The sequence below is a fragment of the Choloepus didactylus genome, chromosome 8, assembly GCF_015220235.1.
Source record: "Choloepus didactylus isolate mChoDid1 chromosome 8, mChoDid1.pri, whole genome shotgun sequence".
Taxonomy (NCBI): domain Eukaryota; kingdom Metazoa; phylum Chordata; class Mammalia; order Pilosa; family Megalonychidae; genus Choloepus; species Choloepus didactylus.
Genome location: NC_051314.1, coordinates 76,489,689 through 76,504,148, shown reverse-complemented (window position 1 = coordinate 76,504,148; position 14,460 = coordinate 76,489,689). Strand labels below are relative to the sequence as shown.

Here is a 14,460-nt window from a genome sequence, read left to right as displayed (position 1 = left end):
AGAGTCAGGGAAAGAAATGGATGTGAATGTCTATGGAGCTAAGAGCAGAACCTAGGGCCAGAGAAGGAAATGAAAAGCAATTCCACCACAGGGTAGAAAAGAAGCTGTGTCAACTATGTAATGGTACTGTGAACAACTGAATGTACGCTTTGTATGACTGCATGGTATGTGAATATTTCTCAATAAAAATGAATTTAAAAAAATGTTGCATAAGGAATACCAACTACACAGGGATCCCAGCAAGAAGTTTCAAGTAAGGAGCAGAGTGTCCGGGCAGATGCTTCCAGACTCAAAGCTTCACAAGGCAAGATTCAGCACCTGAACTGCCAGAGCCAGACCAACTAGTCCCTGTCCCCGTTCCTTTCCTGCCACCCCAGATGCCCAGATCAGAAGGCGAAGCCATCTGGAGTTCTTGTTGCACCAGAGATAGCTGGTGTGAGAGAGGCTTGCAATGAGGAAGCTCAGAAGAACAGTGTCTCCAGGAATCACAGTCCAAGAAGGTGCCCTGAGCCTCAGGAAAGACCAGAAATTGTTCAGTTGTACACAAGATCTTTGCATCTGCCTTCCCTCCTCAACTTCCTTGCAAGAGCGTGTTTCCCCAGGTCTGCACCTACAAACACGTCAGGTCCAGGCCGTAAGAACAGACCCCAGCAGCAGAGATCTGAGCAGGGCAGGGACGCCCACAGTAACGCCAACACAGAACGGCCCAGATCTGACCCTCCCTCCTCCTTGAAAATGTCCAAGGCTCTCCAGGAACTCAGGGGGATCAAGTGCTGCAAAGATATTTCTTCACCAGCTGCCTCATGGCCCCTGTCACCTCCTTGTTCTTCAGGGTGTAGATGAAGTGTTGAACATGGGATGACAACCGTGTAGAAAAGGGAAGGATCTGGTCCACACCCCGAGAGGAGTCTGCCGAAGGCCTCATGTAGGCAACAGTCCCAGTCCCAAAAGAGTGAACAACCACAAACAGGTGGGAGGAACACATGGAGAAGACTTTCCAACGTCCCTGGGATGGCAGGAAACAGGCATGGGAGGCCGTGATCAGTAAGAAATGGGTCAGGGTGAAGGCCAGGTTGATGCCGAGATGCCCCACTTCACCCCAGAAGGTGCTCGCCCTCGCCAGTCTCAGCTCAGACGGGATGTGGCACAGGAATCGATGGATGGTGTTGGCACCGTGGAAGGGCAAGGTGAAGATAAAGGTGAAGGGAGTGGTGCCAGGGATGACGCCCGTGAAGTAGGAGGCCCCCATCTTGCTTACACACACCCTGGCTCATCAGGGTGGCATAATGCAGGGGCTGGCAGTTGGCAGCATAGCACCCACAGGCCCTGGCGGTTAGCAAGCAGCACTGGTGATGCCAAAGAGGGCAAAGAAATACAGCTGCATGAAGCAGCCAGCCGGTGGGATGGTGGGGCAGGAGAGGAGATCAGCCACCAAGGAGAAGTCGTGAAGGAAGAAGTGCGTGGGCAAGGGCAGAGCAGGGTCTGCCAGCGTGAGGAGGATGATGGGGAGTTACCCAGCAAGGGGAGCAGGTAGATGCAGAGCCCACCCCACCCCAACCCCAAAAAAAACAGGGGGCCCCAGTGGGAGCCAAAACCTGAGACCCCCAGCAAAACAAACTCAGTTACTGCTGTGCCATTGCCACCCCCCATGGCCCCTAGGCCAGCCTGGAGGAAGGAGCCAGGGGAGGGCTCATGAGTCCCGGGGGTCGGCCCAGCTGAAAAAAAAGGCTCCGGGGACATCAGGAAAGACTCCGGACAGTCCACAAGAACATCCCAGCTCTCAGGCCTGGGACGGGTAAGCACCTGGGCAGAGAAACGTCTGCCAGCGTGAGGAGGAAGACGAGGAGTTACCCAGCAAGTAGCCTTATTTGGAAATAGGGTCTTTGCAGATACAATGGGTTAAGATGAGATCACACCGGATTGGAGTGGGCCCTAATCCAGTGACCCGTGTCCTTCTAAGTAGAGGGAAATTTGGACCCAGACACAGAAAGGAGAGCACCACGGGAAGCCCTGGAGACACACAGGGAGAGTGCCAGGTGCAACAGAGGCAGCGATTGGAAGGACGCAGTTGCAAGCCAAGGAGCGTCAAGGAGTGCTGGCAACTAAGACACAGACCAGCTTCTCTCCCAGAGCCTCCAGGAGGAGCCAGCCTTGCCGACATCGTGATTTCTGGCTTCCAGCCTCCAGAACTGTGGGAGAATAAACCTCTGTTGTGGTAAGCCATCCGATTGGTGGTAATTTGTTATGGCCACCCTAGGAAACTAATATATAGGCACTTCGCCGCTGTGGCCTTCCTCTCAAAAACCCATAACCCCAGTCTAATTATGAAAAAAAAAAAAAAATCAGACAAATTCCAATAGAGGGCATCCTACAAAATGTCTGACCAGGACTCCTCAAAACTGTCAGGGTCATCAAAAACAAGAAAAGTCTGAGAAACTAAGAAGAAATGATTTAACACACAAGTAATGTGATATCCTGAAACAAACAAACAAAAAAGACATTGGGCAAAACTAAGGAAATCTGCATAAAGAATGGACTTTAGTTAATGTATCAAAATTGGTTCAGTAATTGTGACAAATGTACCACAATAACTTAAGATATTACTAACAGGGAAAACTAAGCATGGGGTATATGGGAACTCTATGTACTATCTCTGCAATTTTTTCTTTAAAGTGAAAACTATTCTAAAATAAAATGTTTATTTTTTTAGGTTTATTTATCGACATGAAACAATGTTCACAATATATTATTAAGTAATAAAAGCAAAGTAAAAAAAGAATAGATTTGCAACATAAAATATATGCTCAGAGAGATTCATAGATAAATGATAAATATAGATTAATAGAAAACAGACAGTATTAACAAATGAGGGTCTCTGGATGGAACGGTTTTGGGGTGTTCATTATATTCTTTCTGTTTTGTGTTTGGTTTTTTTTTATTTTTTAGATCTATTGATTAGGCAATAGGAAAAAATAATATATAAGACTTTAAAAGAATGTTTCAACTTATTTCAATGTTTTTAAATGTATACAATTTATTTTCAACCAATTTTACCCACTTTAAGTCTTTGCAAATGTTTTTATCAATAGTTTAAATTTGCAATTTGATCAATGGTGAATGTTTCCAATTGTCAATGCAAATTTTCAAACACTTGTCATAGAAAGACCATGAGCAGAACGCAGAGTGATGGGCACGTAGGCTGTTTCCAGCTTTATAATACTAAACATTTCTGTAGTTTCCAATTAAAATAAGTTTTAATAAAAACAGGAGGGGCAGGGGGAGTCTGATGACAGGATCAAAAAATTCAGACTTCCTAAGGAGCAGCACGGGTCTGGAGTTGGTTCAAAACAGGGCCACATCGCCCTCGTGTGGTCAATCTCCATATAGCCTCCCATGAAGCCGAGTGTGAGTTGATTAAAGGAAGGAGCCTTGAAGATTGCCTACTCGTCCAAACCTTTGAGTCCACAGATGAGAAATATGGGGTCCAGAAAAGCTAAATAAATGACCTAAGATCACTCAGTAAATTAATGACAGAGCTTGGACGAGTAATCATAAGTATCATTTATAGAGTATGGCACTATTATATAAATCACCTCTCTTAATCCTGACACAATGAGGTATGTAAAATTAATCACGTTCTACAGGTGAGGAAACTCAGGTGAGAAGATTAAGTATACTGCCTGAGGTTACATAGCCTGACAGCTGCAGAGCTAGAACTCAAACACAATCTTTCTGCCCACAAAGCCAGTGTGACTGAACACCGTGAGCCCAGCCTCCAAAGCCAACGCCCCACCGCACATCTTTGGAATGTGTCTGTCTGCATCTAGATCACAAAAAGATGATGTCTTGGAAACACATGCTCTAATTTCATCACATTACCCAAGAGAAAACAAAGGTGGACGGGACTATGACTTATCCACAGTCACCACAGGTCTGGATCCAGGTCTCCAGGCTCCTGGTCTAATGCCCTCTCTGGGCCTCTGTTCCATGTACCTGTCCACAGTGACTCTGTGCATGCTTGCATGGGGGGGTGCTATGTATGTGCATGTGTGTTACACACAGGTGTGTGCATGTGTATATATTGCAGGGACAACCCTACCCTTAGCAAGAGTAGCCAGGAAAGCCCCAGAGTAACCCCTGCTAGTAACAGGGGTACCTGTCAGTTTGCAGAGCCGTTAGGGCAGAGACAGGGATCAAAGAGTTTAGGGGATGGAAGGGGCCATTGGTGATATAAGGCCCCACAGCCAGGTCCTGGAGGGCCTAAGGTGGACCGGCCCTGTGAGGCCTCCAGGGTGACAAGGGGCCTAAGGAACCAAAATAGAGGCCTCGTCCATGCTCCTGCCACAGCAGCAGAGCTCAGTGTCTGGGTCTCTACGAGGAGCCTGGGGAGGAGAAGCAGGTCACTGAGGTAGGAGCAGAGATGGTGAAAGGGGGCACTAATGGGAGAGGGGAAGGCAAGGCCAGAAACCAGGGGCAGAACTTCCCCAACGTCCCTGAGGAGGGAACCCTAAGTACCATCGGCCCCGATGGCAGTGCTCCTTAGGGTGTGAGGCAGACCAGGACAGAGGCCACAGACCCTGTGAAGACAGACACTCCCACCCCACACTGGACATTTCCATCCAGGTACGTACATGGGTTAGGTCATTTCCACCAAATCGGATTGAGAAGTTTGACCTGGTTCCCCCAGAGAAACCGAATCACTCCTCACGGCCTTCCCTGCTGTATGATCTCAAAACCTCATGACTTAAAACAACAAACATTCATGATTTCACAGTTGCTGTGGGTCAGGAATCCAGAGCATGTCTTGGCTGGGTGCCTTTGGCTCTCACAAGACCTAGATCCCGACGTCTGCTGGGGGAGGATCTGCCCCTCTAGCTCGCTTGCAGGGCCGCTGGTGCCCTTAGGTCCTCACTGGCTGGAAACACCAGTTCCTTGGAACATGGACATCTCCACAGGCAGCTCACTACTCCAAGTGAGTGGGCAAGAGCAGGAATGGGAGAGATGGAACAAGAGGGAAGTCATCACCTTTTTGTAACCTAACCTCAAGTGACATCCCATCATCTTTGCTGTATACTATTAGTTAGAAGTGAGTACCTGTCTAGCCCCAAAAGGCTCAGGTTACAGAATAACTGTGACCTCTGCCCTGCCCACTCTCCCCCTCCCTCACTCAGAGGAAATGGGAGGCCCTATGGAGATGCCCACATGACAAGGGCCTGATGTCGCCTTTTACTCAGGGCAAGGGGGGCCCTGGAGGGCGTGAATCCCAGGAGGCGCCTCCCACACTGGTGCACCCCGGTGACCATGGGCTTTCACTTAGCAGCCACTGTGAGTCTAGAGCCAGGCTGGGAGGTCACATTAGTAAAGTCCTGTCACCCACTGTGCCAGTTTGAATGTATTATGTCCCCCAAAACGCCATTATCTTTGATGTAATCTTGTGTGGGCGCACATATTAGTGTTGATTAGATTTTAATTTTTTGAGTGTTTCCATGGAGATGCAACCCACCCAACTGTGGGTGATAACTCTGGATGATTTCCATGGAGGTGTGGCCCCATCCATTCAGCGTGGGCCTTGGTTGGTTTACTGGAGCACTGTATGGGCTTGGACAGAGGGAGCAAGCTTGCTACAGCCAAGAGGGACACTTTGAAGAATGCATGGAAGCTGAGAGAGTAGCTGCAGATGAGAGACATTTTGAAGATGGCTGTTGAAAGCAGACTCTTGCTCTGGAGAAGCTAAGAGAGGACAAACACCCCAAGAGCAACTAAGAGTGACATTTTTGAGGAACTGCAGCCTAGAGAGGAACAACCTGGGAGAAAGTCATTTTGAAACCAGAACTCCAGAGCAGATGCCAGCCACGTGCCTTCCCAGCTAACAGAGGTTTTCCAGACACCATTGGCCATCCTCCAGTGAAGGTACTCCCTTACCTTGGACACTTTATGGCCTTAAGACTGTAACTTTATAACCAAATAAACCTCCTTTTATAAAAGCCAATCCATTTCTGATGTTTTGCTTTCTGGCAGCATTAGCAAACTAGAACACCCCCAAAGTGAGGTCTGCATAACCAGCACCTCACACATGAGAAAACTGAGGCTGAGAGAGGTTACGTGACTTGTCCAAGGCCCACTACTCAGTGACAGAGCCAGGATTCAAACCCAAGCCTCTGAGTCTATGCCCAATGCCCTTTCTGCCTCAATTGCCTGCCATTGATCACTTTCTAGGTTAGACTCCTGACTCCAGCACCTGTGAGATGTGTGGCCCTGGGCATGTTGTTTAACCTCTCAAAGACTGTTTCTCATGTGTAAGACAAGGGCAATACCCACCTCCCAGGGTTGTTGCAAGAATTCAGTAACATAATGTATGGAGAGCACTTAGCACCCTGAGCACAATGTCGGGCAGATAATAAAAATAAGCATTGCTGCTGCACACTACATGGCTTGGTGCACAGTCATGAATCAGGGGAGACAGAGGTGAGTTTGCTCTTTGCATTTGCACCATGAACAGGGAAGACAAAATTTCAAAACCATAAAAGCTACCCAAAGGATACCAAGGTCAAAGAAAGCATGGGGTTAAAGGAAAAGCACCTTGAAAGTTACCTCAAGTGGAAAGAAGGCTTAGGAAGCCCTCCTCTCCCAGCCTAGAGGGCAAGGAGAGAGCTTTCTTAGTTGTGCCTCAAGGCCTTTCTTAGAAAGTCATTTCTATTCAGGTGAAAATAGAAAATGGTTGCTGTATCTGGGATGTGTGTTGATGGAGGGACAAGGAGAAAGCCAAGGAGAGAGAAAGTGAACAGAAGGATAAGGTGAAAATGAGAGAAAAGGGACCTGTGACTGTGGATCACCCCACAAAAGTTAGAAGACAACATTGGCCTCAAGTTGCAGCTGAAGACATTGCAATTAGGCCCAAGAAACTAGGGCTATGGTGGCCTCTTCCCTAGAAATAATGAAATGATACATAATCTTATGTCTGGGAAAGTGATTTAGCCTGAACCCCAGAACTTCTCGACTCTCCTGGGCCAAGCTTTCTCTTTTCAGGGAAAATGGGTGCGTGATAAGCTCACAGGTACCAAGAGCTCCTGAGAGAGAACTTGGGACAGGGGACTCTCCAACCCCCTGAGAGACTTGTTACTCTGAAAGTCTGAGGCAGTAACTTGCATCACTCAGATGCAACTTAATGACTAGCAAATACTTTCTCTGATGGATGCCGTGTAAGTTTTAATTAATTCCACAGAGCCAGCCAAGTCTCCCTGCTTCCCTCAGGCCTGTTCCCAGCTCTGCGGCCCCCAGGGCCTCTGAGACAGTAATTAACCTGCTCTAAATGAGAACATCTCCCTGCAGCACAATGATAATCACAGCCACAATAACTCTTCACTATTATTTTGTCCCTCAACATTTAAAAGTAGAAAAAAAATTGTAACCTAGCAATGAATAGAGCACTTCAACAATTTCACTTCATTATCTCATTTGGTCCTCACATCAACCCGAGAGATAGGCCAAGCAGATATTATCATCCTGTTTTAGTGACAGAGACACTAAGGAGTCAAGTAGCTGCAAAGTCTCTTGGCCAACCAGTGTAGAACCAAGATGTGAAACCCGGAAGCCAAATCCCCAGGCCCCAGTCCAGGACACTCTCTAATATGTCACCCAGTTCTGCCCATCTTGGGGCCCCCTCTCCGGCCAGCCCTTTCTCCACACCTGTTATTTGTCCTCTGAAAGCCCAGCTCCTTCCAACACCAAGAGACCAGAGCATCCTACTCAGACCCCAGGAACAGCAGACCTTTTCTAGGAAGCCCCTCCTTCCTCAGCCTCCTCCCCACCTAGCCAGGCTCCTGGAGCAGGAGAGAGCGCACCCCATGAGGAGGTCCTTCAGTCTCAGCCCACAGGCTCCACTAGCCTCTGAAAGGTCACCATGACACTGCCCCAGCGTCTGCCTCTCTCTACCTTCCACCCCCTCCCAGAGCTAACGAGAGACTCACTGTTTACATCTATCTATCCAGTGCCTTGTTGGACAGCATAACTAGCTTACCATAGAACATCACAGGATGGCAAAAATCATAGAGCAGGAACAAAGGAAGAAAGAAAAAAAAAGGTAGGGATGTAAAATGGAGCCAGGAATGACACTAAAAAATGTGAAACATTAAGAGCCATGCCCTTCCTAGGGGTGGGCCACAAGTTTGGCTCAAAACTGTTCAGCAGCCAACCTAAAAAGGAAAGTCTGGTCAGCTTTAGAGTCCACAGTGTCCATGAGATAAAGCAGAGACAGATCACTCAGGGAGGTGTGACTATTCTCGGAATTAAGTCTAGACAGCAGTTTCTCCCAAGGACACTCTGCGAAAGGTGACTGTGGAGCATGTCCTCACCACAGCCTTGACAATCCTAGGACAGAGTCACAGCTGCCCTCACAGGTGACGCCACTGCACTGCAGGGCCCTTTTGGCAGAGACAGGATGTGCCAAGCACGCTGCTCTTTCCTGATCCAGCTCGATCTAAAGCAGAGTCTCTCAACCTCAGTGCTATTGATACTTTAAGTGGAATATTACATTGTTGGAGGGGTCAGCTCTGTGCACTGTAGGATGTTTAGTGGCCTCTACTCACTTGATGCCAGTGCCTCACCCCTTAACTGTGACAACCGAATGTCACATTGCCAAGTGTCTCTTGGTAGCAACCATTGCTACTAGTTTTGTAAACATGGAGAGATCAAGAAGGAACACCTAGTTTTATAATTTTTTTTATTTTTTACAACTCTATTGAGATATAATTTACAAACCATAAAATTCAACTGTTTAAAGTATGCAATTCAGTGGTTTTTAATATATTCACAGGGTTGCACAAACATCACCACTATCTAATTTTAGAACATTTTTATCACTCCAAAAAGAAACCCCATTCTCCCCTGCTGCCTGTCCCTGCCAACCAATAAATTACTTTCTGTTTCCTTAGATTTGTGTATTCTGGGCATTTCATATGAAAGGAATCAGACAGTCTTTTGTGACTGCCTTCTTTCGGTTAGCATAATGTTTTCAAGGCTCATCCACACTGTAGCATGTATCAGCACTTCAAACTTTTTATTGCCAAATAATATTCCATTGTACGGATATACCACATGTTTTTATCCATTCCTCAGTTCATGAGTATTTGGATTGTTTGCACTATGAGTCTATTATAAATAATGCTATGAGCATTTTTGCACAAGTTTTTGTGTGGAACTATTCTTTCAGTTCTCTTGGGTATATACCTAGGAACAGAATTGTTGGGCCACATGGTACCTCTATGTTTAATATTTTGAGAAACTACCAAACTATTTTCCAAAGCCCTGCATCATTTTATGTTCTTATGATGAATGAAAGAGGGTTCTGGTTTCTCCACATCTTCATCAACACTTACCATTGTCTATCTTTTTTTATTTTAGCCATCCTAAAATGTGCAGTGGTATCTCACTGTGATTTTGATTTTGATTTCCCTAATGCTAGGGATGCTGAGTATCTTTTCATGTGCTTACTGGGCATTGTGTATCTTCTTTGGAGAAAAGTCTATTCAAGTCCTTTGCCTACTTGTTAATTGTGTTGTCTTTTTGTTTTTGAGTTTTTCCTTTGTTTTTAGTGTCTAATTTGAAGGAAACAATTTTCACACTGTTGCAAAACATATAAAACCATGAATGATTTTCCACAATGGTCACAGCTGATTTCATGTTCTATCTATAACCTGAATGTGCAGGCAGAACCTTTCAGAGGTTGAGAAAGGACTGGACTTCTTTCATTTTTCAAGCTGTGCATATATTTTCAAAATGAAGAAATGCCAAAACAGAGTTACTTAAATAATGGTATATTTTAGACGTTCACTTTTAATCAACCTGAACTTTGAATGTCACAAATAAATATGAAGACAATAGGTATAACTTTACTTGGCAATAATAGCAAAGTCTATACATGAGACCCTTCATGAATAAGAGGCCCAAGCCAAATAGTTCTCCTGGTTCCCCAAGTGATAGTAGGCTCCGATGAAGGACCCCTCCTTTCTGTCCTCCTGGAGATTTCTTTGCTCTCTTAGAAGAGAAAGGGAAAATGAGAATTCAGGAAACTCAGCCTCAAGAATCCACCCACCTGTAGCTCAGTAGCTCTATCCTCAGTTGCCAGCCAAAGTGGTGGCTCCTCCCAGTGAACCCCGGGGGTTGGGGACCAGTGCACTCCCCCTTCCCATCCCAAGCTTTATCTCCACTGCTGCCAGCATCCTCCTGCCTCTCCAGGAATCCTCAGAAAAAAAATAAAATCATCCCAGCACTATAATGGAGATCTATACCATTCCTTTCCTGTCTGGCTGGACAGTAGACCAGAGGAAGAGGACTAGGAGTTGTTGCTTTATCTAAACAACTCATTCTCCTGTATCACACAAGCAAAAAAGCCCTTATAGACCCAGGCCTTATGAAGAAAGGAGATTCTTGTGAATTCTCCCACTCTCTCAACTCATCTTCAAGTTTGATATTTTAGCCAAATGCCAACAGAAGTTTTCCTCTGCCCAGGTCTTGCCTGACCCAATGTGAGGCAGAGATAGTTTTGGTTCCCTGAATGGAAGAGAGGTGGCATGCTCTAGCCAATTTCCTCACAAATTACTTCAAAGGCAAGCACGCTTCACCATAGCAAGAATTAATTTTCCTCCAAAGTCAATAAAATCTGGCCTTACATTAGGAAAGCATGGGACGTTTTGTTTTGTTTTGTTTTGTTTTGTTTTGCCCCTCATGATAAGATTTTGACCCTCTTTCTTGCAGATGTGCTAGGGAACACTTGATTTCTTCCGGAGCCTGCATTAGCTTTAATAGATTGCTCAGCCCCTCCCAGGCCGTGGGAGCAAGCTCCAAATTCTTTCTGATCCACAAATATCTCCCCTGACAGAAGAAAAAGGGAGATCTCAGTACTTCTTAATACATATCACAGTTCATGTTCTAACTCATATCTGATGCATCCAATTATTTTTCCTATGAAATATCAAAACACCATATTTGAACACAGGAGGTTGGCATGCAGGGGTTACACAGTGAATATATATAACAAGAAGAGCACTTGGGGGGCTGAGAGGGCAGACGCTCTCCCTCCACTCCATGTTCCCTGTACATTGATCCCATGACTGGAGGAGACCACACCTAGCCTGCCTGATCCTGGCCAGACTTCATTTGGACCTATTTAGCCAAGCCCAGGCCCAGTCCCCAGACAGCTCCTTTGGCCCTGCCTGTGAGATGCTGGGTCTCTAGACCTGCCCATCTGGACACAACTGTTTGAGCCCTTTGCCCTCTCTGAAGTCAGGTTCTCCTATGTCTGGTCTGCCCAAAACCCACAGAGCACTGTTTCCTGGAGGAGCAGGACTGACCAGGGACCCTGAGCTCATAGCTCCACCCCCTGTCCCAGCTAATAAAGTGATTTTCTAAAACAGGGCTTCACAAACTGCACATATGATTGGCCTAGGATCTTGTTAAAATCCAGATTCAGTAGATCTGGGCTGGACTGGGGCCCAGGATTCTGCATTTCTAACAAATTCTCAGGTGAAGCTGATATTGTTGGTCTAGGGAACACACTTTGAGTAGCATGGTTCTCAAATACCATTTACTGCAGTTTTGCAAAATAAAAAATAGTTCACAGTAACAACAGGCCTAATTTCCACCAAGGGAAGAAGAGAACTTATTCCCTCCCTGTTAGCTCCTGCCAACAGATCTTGGAGACTGTCCCACACATATTTTACACTAATCACATGCAGCAACTGCTATGGATTTCACTCACTAGTTTCCTATACGTGTGTTTTATTCCTCCTCCATCTGGTACAACATTCATTCATTCAGCAAACAAAATCGATTATTATCATGTTGGGCAATGGCGATATGAGACATTGTCCCTGTCCTCAATAAGTAAACAGGCCATTAAAGGAGACAGATATGTCAATAGATATTTTCAGCACAATATAGTAAATACAATAATAGCGACTGTATATATTGGGGCTGGGAGAGGCCCGTAACCCCATCAGGGTGGGGGAGTCATCAGGAAAGACATTCTGGGCAAAGAAGTGTCTCAGCAGAAGCTTAACAAAGGGAGGGGTGTGGGGGCGCCCATAAGGCCGAGGAGCTGCTTGTGGAGGCTCCAGTGTGACACAGCTAGTGGAGAAGAACTGCCACCCTTCGGATCGTCGGGGCACAGTTAGGAGGGCAAAAGCCTCAGAGGAGGCTGGCCGCTGAGCAGGGGCAATCACAGAGGGCTTTGTGTGCCAAATTGAGCTGCTTGGACTTTATCCTGAGGGCAGTGAGGAAACAATTTTAGATTTGTAAATAAGGGCGTGCAATGGTCATTTGGGGGTTTTAGGTAAATCACATTTGGCGACCTTGCGGAGAATGGACTTGAAAGTGCCAACACCAGAAACAGGGAGGCGAGACCCTGTTTTCATGTTTTCATGATCCAGATGACAGAGGATGTGGGTCTGAATGAGAGCACCAGTGGTTGGGATAAAAAAGAGGGGACAGATTCAAGATATGTTTAGATGGTATCTGGAAATGCTTGGCAGGATTTAGGATTTGAATTTAGGATTAGGGCTAGGGCTAGGGGTGCAGAAAGGCTCCCAGCGGCTTGGCCTGGGGGACACTGTGAGGCATCCAACCATCCACACCCATTGGATCCAAGTCATCCGACTGGGTGTGGGACCAGATCCTACCTCCCTGCTGATGGCTCGCAAATCTTTCTCTCTAGCCTAAAATGCTCCTTGAAGTTCCACACTCATGTATTTAACCGCTCACTGGACATATCTACCTCAAAGTCAGTATGCCAAAATCAAATTCACCATCTTAAAAAAAAAAAATCTCCTGGTAAATTGTATCCCAAGACAAGAGTCAGAAGCCCTAGAGTAATCAGCTACTAAGCACTATCAAAGCTATCTTCTTAACATTCTTTTATAAATATCCTGCTCTCTGTCCCCACACTATTGCTTCATTTCTCACTGCTCCCTTGGACATTGTAAATCATCTCTTTTTTTTTTAATTCAATTTTATTGAGATATATTCACATACCATACATACCATGCAGTCATACTGCAAATAATCTCTTGACTGGTCATCCAGCGCCCACTCTTTTGTCCCTTGAATCAACCATCAGAAAAATATTTCCAAGAGGCTGGTATCTGAGCATGCCACTCCTTCCCATTTCCTGTAGGATAAGATCCAAACCACTTACATAGGCAAATAAGACCTCCATGATAAAGACCTCTTCTCAATGATATGGCCTTTTTATTCATCCCCCCAATAAATAAGTATTGAGTGATCACTGAGACAGATACTGGAAATGGCCCTGAGGTTAGGGTGGTGATGAGGAAAATACTCTCTCTGATACTGTAAAAGTAACTCATTAGAGGAGACATCAGATTTAAATAAAATCATTACAAATTGTGATAAATCTATTCACCATTTATTTGATATGCATAATTTCAGGATCTACTGTTAGCCAGGCACCATGCTAGGTGCTGGACATATGGTAATGAGGAAAAAAGACACAACCCTTGCTCTCTTGTTGCTTAGAGACAGACACTAATCAGATAATAACAGCAACAAATATTAATTACAAACCGAGCTAAGAACTCTTGCTTCTTTTTAACATGAAATATATTAGGGTGTGTTAGTATATCAAAAGATCTGTAAAGAGGACAAGATTAATGATTTAGGAAAGAGAGAAGATAAAACTAAGGCAAGAGTTCTTGCAGCATTATTCACAAGAGCCAAAAATTAGAAACAAGTCAAATGTCCACAAACTGGTGAATGGATAAAATGTTGTATATCCATACAACGGTGTATCATCTGACCATAAAAAGGATGGTATATCAACCCATGCTGCTACACAAGTGAATCTTGAAAACATTATGTTAAGTGAAAGAAGCCAGTCACAAAAGGTTACACATATTATGATTCCATTTATATGACATGTTTAGAATAAGTAAATCCGAGAAACAAAAAGTAAATTGGTGGTTGCCTACAGAAAGTAGATTTGTGGTCCTGGAAGAGTTAAGGGGAAATGGAGAGTGACTGTTAATAGGTATGAGGGTTTTTGGGGGGTGGTGAAAATGTTCTAAAATTGATGGTGGTGAAGGTTTCTCAATTCTACGAAGATAAGAAAAACCACTGAATTGCATAATTTAAACGGAAAAATGGTATGGTATGTAAATTTTACCTCAATAAAGCTGTTATTTTTAAAAGAGATATCTTAAAGTGAGAGGGGTTGTAATGGCAGAAAGTAATAAAATGCACAAAAAAATGATGGGGCCATTTCAAAGGAGAGAGGAACAAGCTTGAAGGGGCTTCCTTGGCCAAATCTAGGACAATTTGAGCAATTTATCCAAGGGAAACGTTTTAGTTTGCTAAGCTGCTCAAAGCAGATACCATGAAATATGGTGGCTTTAACTATGAGAATTTATTAGCTTACAAGCTTACAGTTTGAAGCCATGAAAATGTGCA

General features: G+C 45.1%; 1 pseudogene; it reads right to left on the bottom strand.

The window, feature by feature from the left end:
* Nucleotides 1–766: 766 nt before the first annotated feature.
* On the bottom strand, nt 767–1,650 carry LOC119542698 (annotated as a pseudogene).
* Nucleotides 1,651–14,460: the final 12,810 nt, after the last annotated feature.